Raw genomic sequence first — 7,378 nt, 5'->3', positions numbered from 1 at the left:
CACATTATACTCTGCAGTTAGAAAGTTAGGATGCAAACTTGTCTTTCATTTTCCTCACACCCAAAATGAAAATGAAAATATAATTAATTAATGTTATGTTGGTATGTACTGTCAAGTCAGACCCGACTCATAGTGACCCCTGCTTGGGTTTCCGAGGCAGTATCACTATGGAAGTAGATTGCCCCATCTTCCTTCCAAGGAGTGGCTGGTGGGTATTTGTGAAGTGATAATATACTGGTTTTCCAGATAAAGCATAACGCTTGCTGGTATCAACAGGGTATTAGAGCAGTGGTTTTCACTATGGCCCCTGGATCATATGGGGATATTTTTTGAAGTGTAAATCCTTGAGGTTCATCCCAGACTTATTGAATCTGAAACTTTGTGGATAGGATTGTGTTAATATGGGAATAATAAATTCTATCTAGGATAATTAGTGGAGAGACTGAAGTATAGAGGGAGTTACTTTGAGCAGGGCCTTAAACAATGACTCAGAATTCTCTGTATCATACTTCCAGTTAAACAGAATATGATGCATTTGGGAAACCAATAGATTTATGAGCTTTGGAATTTTACATAGGATGCCTTCCTGAAAGATGATTTGGTATTATCATCAAAAACCTGGAAATTGCACTTTTAAGAATTTTTCCAAAGGGAATAGTTTCTCAAGAATACAAAGATAAATAAATGTACAAGAATGTTTATCAAAGCACTGTTTCTAATAGTAAAAAAAAAAAAAAAAAGTCCACTAGTTAAATAAATCATGGTACGTACTTTTGATAAAATTCAAAGTATCCCTTAAAATGATTATTGAGATATGTATTTATTATCATGGAAGTATATTTATAGTAATTATGGTAAAGTGAATAAAAACTATAATTATAAAAGAATATACAGAGATAAGTCAAATTTGGCTAACATATTTATATATGTGTTCATTTATAGATCTATGTACATAGGAAAAAAAAAGTCTGGGAAGTTTTATATCAAAATGTTACTCCTGTAAACACTGGTAAGGATAGATTGACAATTGATGGATAGATCAACAGATATTGTTGTAGTTGCTGTTGAGTAGGCCCTCGACTTCTGTCAACTCCATGCACAGTGGAACAAAACAATGCCTGACCCTGTGCTATCCCCATGATCTGTTGCAGATTGGACTATTGTGATCCATAGGGTTTACATTACTTGAGTTTTGGAAGTAGATCAGCAGGCCTTTGTTTTGGCCTGTCTTAGTCTGGAAACTCCACTAAAATCTGTTCAGTATCATAGCAACACACAAGCCTCCACTGATAGAAAAGTGGGTGAGGTGCATTGGCTGAGAATTGAACTAGTGTTTCCAACATGAGAGATGATAATTCTTCCACTAAACCACCACTGTTCCTCAGATAGATAGACATTTTTTTGTTTTGTTTTGCTTCCCCTTCTTTTCTTATGTGAAATCCTTTTTTTGTATGATGAAGAAAGAATGAACGTTTAAAAATCAACATACTTGACGATTTTTAAGTGGATTTTTTACATAATCTTATGATTAAGAACTAGAAATATTCACTTGTTTTTAAAAATACTGTATTTGTCCCAAATATGAGGAAAGAACTAATTACTCTTGTGTAATAGTTCACTTTCAAGGTTAGTTGTCTAAAATCTGGCATTGGTTCATTTCTGAATGTTTGTATTATTATTAGATAATTTAAAAAATGTGGTCTTCATCTTAGAAGTTCCTCGAAAAATAGAAATTGCTCTGTAATGAGAGGCAGGAGATCCTTGTTCAGCTGTTGCCTTAACTTTCTGTGTGAATTTGGAAAATTTAATCTCATTTTTTGGCCTTGGTTTCCTCATCTGTAAAAAAAAATGGCAAGATCAGAAAATCTTGATTGCCTTTAACAGTCCTAATGTTCTAAGAGTGTATAATGTATTTAAAAGTCAGACTTCATGTTTTCAGAGAAAATTTCATTGAGGAAATATAAAAGCTGGAAAAACAAAATAAAATAAAATAAACCAAATCCCTAAACTGCTTCTGAAGTTACAGAGGATGTTACCGGCACTCCTCTCTTTTAATGTGACTTCTGTTTTTTTGAGATTTTAAACTACGTGTTAAATGTTAAAAGAAATGTCTGAGTGGTTTAAATGATTAACTTGCTTGACTGTTACTCAAAATATTGGAGGCTTATGTTACTCAATAGTCACCTCCGAAAAAAGATCTGGTGATTTAATTCTGAAAATCAGCCATTGAAAACCTTGTGGAGCACAGTTCTATTCTGATACACATGGGGTCGCCATGAGTTGGAGTCTTCTCCATGGCAACTAGTTCAATGTCAAAAGATATTTAAACACCAGCATACTTATGACACCTGGTGGTCAAATAAAACAACACAGCAAAATTTTAATACCTCAGACACTCATTCCCTTCCTCTCAGTGGAATGTTTTTTTCTCCATATTTATCCATTCATCATTCATTCAGTCATTCACTCAGCAAACACATAGTTGACCCTAATATGTTCAACATACTTTTCAAGACAATTAAGATGGAGGAAAGAAAGGAATAAGAGACTGAATTTGTAGGGGATTGCTATTTATTTGTTGTGTTGTTGTTATGTGCCGCGAGTCAGACCCGAATCATAGCGACCCCTCCTTGGGGTTCCAAGGCAATATCACTACAGAGGTAGATTGCCCAACCTTTCTTCCGAGGAGTGGCTGGTGGGTTTGAACTGTCAACCTTCTTGTAAGTGGTCAAGTGCATTAGGCCCTAAGCTAGGAGAGCTCCTGCTATTTATTTAGAAAGACAACATAGACCCCCATGAAGAGGCAAATAACAACATACTGGGTATGTTTAATGCCCTTTAACTAATGAAAATATCAGAACTATAGGTACTCTGAGGCCAGAGGAATGTCTTTTAGTTCGTGGTGGTTAGGGAAAGCTTCCTGGAGGAAGTCATCTGTAAAACAGCAATAATAATACAGTTGTCCCATAGAGCTCTTGTTAGGAATTAATTGAGAGACTACATAAAAAAAAAAAAAAAAATTAACATAGCACTTAGCTCAAACTACATAACTAATAAATGTTAATTATTGTTATAAAAAATTCAATAATGATCAGGGAAGATTTCATATATATTAGCTGTCATTTTAATTTTATTTCAGTAATAGTTCTGGTCCAAGTTTATATGGCTTATTAATTTGAGCACAGACAACACCCAATCTATTCCTTTAGTTAGTTCAGTGAATAAACAAGCATATAAACCACTAAAAAAGATAGTTTTGGCTCTATTTACAGTTTGCTATACTAACTGACCATTTCAACAAACCTGTCAACTCAGTGGGGGGAAAAAATCAAACTAGCTGTTTGTCTGAATGTGCTGCTGTTTGCTTGTTAGTTCAGTAAATATAGTCTATCTGAAAGCACCATGTAGTCAGTGCTCAAGTAGGTTGTTTTGCACTGTAAGAGCTGTGTGCGAGTTGACTACATTTTTACACTTTTTAATTGGTGTGTTTTACCCTGCATTGTTTTCCCAACTCATATTTCAAGAGTTGTTGCAAAAATGTGCATTTACTTTTGCACTTGGGTACAAGTTAATCAATATTAAGGCTGTCTTATTTTTCCTTTAATTCCCAAAATGTAAATTCCACAAAATGTGAAGCAAACTAACTGCATTTGCAAGCAATAAAAAGTGCAAGGAAGTATTAAAATACCATTTATTCTTTTGTTTCCAAAATCAGATAAATCATATTTTCTAAAAGTATAAAACATTTAAGTAGTTAAACTGTCACATTCAGGTGACTTTTGCCAAAAAGCAATAATTGTCTAAATCAAAAGAAAATCAAGAAAAACGACCATGTCATATTATGGATGAATGTTTAATCCACATAAGGGAAGATTTTAGAGATGACAGGACTGCTGTATTCAGGTATTTGAAGAGCTTTCATGTATAACATGGAGTAGATATACTTTATTTGGCTTTGGTAGACAAAACTAGGTTGAAATTACAGGGAAACAGATTTTGAACTTGCCCTGAGAGCTTCTTTTGTTGAAAGCAGAAGCTACCATAATGTCTGAATTTCATGATATACGTTGTTGTTATTGTTAGGTGCTATCAAGTTGATTTCATCTCATAGCATCTCCATGTGACAAAATAGAACTGCTCTGTAGGATTTCATTCAATCTTTTGGTTATCAGCTCAGTACTTAACCATAGAGCTTTCGGGGTTCTTTCTATGACACATAAGCAGGACTAATTCTGAGGCAAGGAATATCTGAGTTGCACTCTCTTTTCCAAGTCATTATCAGTCCAAGGCTTTGTGACCTGCCAGCCCTTCCCCAGGTCCCTATCATATCCCTCACTCCAAAATGTACATAGATTCACCACAGCAATTACTTAATTCTTCATAAGGATGCAGTTGAAGATGAGTCAAATTTTTTCTCTCCTAGGAATGATTATAAAAGACACAGCTAGATTTCAAAATTTGAAAACCCAGATGGGGAAAACTGAAAAGTGGAATCTGTTAGGAGTGTTTGAATGTATGTCTTGGGGCTGTTTTGCAGTGAGATCTTGCCTTTGGGATAACTCTGCAAGTTTGATTACTCTCTTTTCCTAATAATGGAAAAATCTGACATGTTATTGCCAAAATAGTGATGTTTTTCATTCCTGAAAGTATCTTTCCTTTGATGTTTCAGATGACTTTAAAAAGACCCTTTTAACTTGTGATTTATACTGGAATACTTCTATGGAAGGAAACAAATTTGTGTACTCAAACATTGGACTGACAGAGCCTTGACTATTTTTACTCAATATTCTGCATAAATCATCACTCTATTGCTTTCTTTAGGGAGCTCTGGTGGCGGAGTGCCTAAGGCATTTGACTGCTAACCAGAAGGCTTTCTTTAAGGAAGAAACATAAATCCTCAGAATGGAAAGTAACAGCACAAATAGTACAAGAGCAAAGTGCACGATCTTCAAATACCATTTCCATATTTGCTGTATGCTACCACTTACATCTTTATATTCATTCCTGGTGATCTGGCCAACAGCGTGGCTTTAGGGGTTCTGGGCTGCTTCATCAGCAAGAAAAACAATGCCATAATTTTCATGAACAATTTTTCTGTGGCTGACCTTCCTTACTCCTCCAGATTTACTATTACTTTAGTCACCACTGCCTTTTCCAGAAAGCCCTTTGCCTACTGTACTTCTACCTGAAGTACCTGAAGATGTATTCCAGCATTTGCTTTCTGATGTGCATCAGCCTTCAGAGATGCTTCTTTCTCTCCAAGCCCTTCAAGGCCAGACACTGGAAGCTTAGGTATGACGTGGGCATCAGTGTTTCCATCTGATTCCTTGTGAGTACTGCTTGTTTGCTGCTCCCCATCCTGAGAAACATAGACTTAGCCAACAACATTGAGTCTTGTTTGCTGATTTAGGGTTTCAACACATTGGCATGACATCCTCCATTGGTAAGGTAACTGTAGCTGAAATTGGAAGGTTTCTATTACCATTTGCAACTGTCACCTACTGCATATGGAAAACATGAAAATCTTATGGGAATTCCAAGTTCCATCACAGAATACCAAAGAGAGAAAAAAGGTTTGCAGATGGTCTAATGTGTGCAGTGGTATTCACTGTGTTTCACGTTTTACTATCTCAATTCCCCCTACTTTATGATGATGACACTATATGTATTTGCCAATTGCTCATTTATTAAGAGCACTCTAAGTTTCCATATCATTTTCCACTGTCTTGCAAATCTGAATTGTTGTCTTGATCCTGTTGTATATTGTTTTATGACTTCAAAATTTTCCCATCAATTTGCAGAACATGGAGGGTTGGTTCTTCAGTTATGTGTGAAAAGTAAGGGCAGTAATTTGGAAATTCATCAGAAAAATGATTTTCACACTATCCCTCTTGAGTGTTTGAGTGATTCCAATATCCAAGACAATGTAATCACATAATTAGCTAGAATAATTTATGTAGTCTATCAGGGTATCTGTATTGCATTAAAGATTTTTTTAAAAATGATGTTGGTGGGTACCTTAAAGAAATACTGGCCTCTTCCCTCCACTCAAAATTATTCATATGAAAGAAATATTGATATCTGCATTTTCTCCTCAAATGGAAATATATTGCTCGATGTAGTATGTAAGTAAATTTCTTTCTTTGCATAAGATGATCAGCAACAGAACAAATTTTATACCAGTTTCTTAACAATCAATCTAACTTTTTCATGTTCTGCTGAAACAGCAAAATATAATTAGATAACAGGCTGACTTAAGTTTATTGTAAAAATATTTAGAAGTGTATAAGAAAATAATATGATTCTGGCTTTATTTAGAAAATATACACTAATTGAGCAAAGTAGGCTAAAAAGTAGCTTATTGATATTAACGTGAGCTGCAGAAATTAATATCCTTATAACTTAGAATAACTAGGAACCTTTCCTTTTCCACTCTTGAGGATACAATTTACAATAATCCAAAATATCTCAAAAATATCATGAAATTCACACAACCCATACATAAACACACACGCACACACACACACCTTAAAGACACAAAAATATGTAATGTTCTAACACATTTCACAACCTTGAGAGTTTCAGATTTTGCAATAAAGATACCTTGCTTTGATTTCTCTGAGTGCATGTGCTGTGATACTTATTTGTAAAGATAGGCACTGACTCAAAAAAGTTTTAATTTTGTTTGTTTATTAAAATCAACTATGTCATGGTTTCCCTAGTTTATTGTTCTTTATATAAATTCACTTGACAGACTTAGTTTGATGATATAATAAAGAATCACATACATTCAAGTAATTTTTCAGTTACCAAACTCTAGTTAGACCTCATTGTATACAAATAAATTCACATGTGTGGAAACATTGGTGAATTGAATCCTATTATAAATGAAGAATGGAAAACTGCTGTTTAAAAAATACCTATGTTATACCCTTTTCTCTAATACAAATCAAGGAACTCTGGTAGCATAGTGCCTAAGGCCTTGTACTGCTAACCAGAAGCCTGGTGTTTCAAACCCACCAGCCACTCCTCAGAAGGAAGATTGGCCAATCTACTTCTGTAGTGATACCACCTCAGAAACCAAAGGAGGGGTCACCAGGAGTCAGATTCGACTCGACGACAGTGAGTTAATACAAATCACTCTCCCTAGAAAATTTGAACCTAAAATTTCATATATTGGGGTTCCTTAAAATATAATATCTCCCCCCTAAATTGTATTTTGTTGTTATTGAGACTATACACAGCAAAACTTACATCAATACAATTTCTACTGGTGGTGTAGTGCCTAAGGCATTTGACTGCTAACCAGAAGGCTGGTGGTTCATATCCATCAGCCACTCTTTGGAAGGAAGACTGGGCAATCTATTCTGTAGAGACA

General features: G+C 35.0%; 1 pseudogene; it reads left to right on the top strand.

Annotated features, from left to right (window-relative positions):
* Positions 1-4,902: 4,902 nt before the first annotated feature.
* LOC103213322 lies at positions 4,903-5,938 on the top strand (annotated as a pseudogene).
* Positions 5,939-7,378: the final 1,440 nt, after the last annotated feature.

This window comes from Orycteropus afer, unplaced genomic scaffold, assembly GCF_000298275.1.
Source record: "Orycteropus afer afer isolate SDZICR_OR568_19922 unplaced genomic scaffold, OryAfe1.0 scaffold01591, whole genome shotgun sequence".
Taxonomy (NCBI): domain Eukaryota; kingdom Metazoa; phylum Chordata; class Mammalia; order Tubulidentata; family Orycteropodidae; genus Orycteropus; species Orycteropus afer.
Note: the sequence above shows the minus strand (reverse complement) of the source record. Positions and strands in the feature narration are given on the sequence as shown.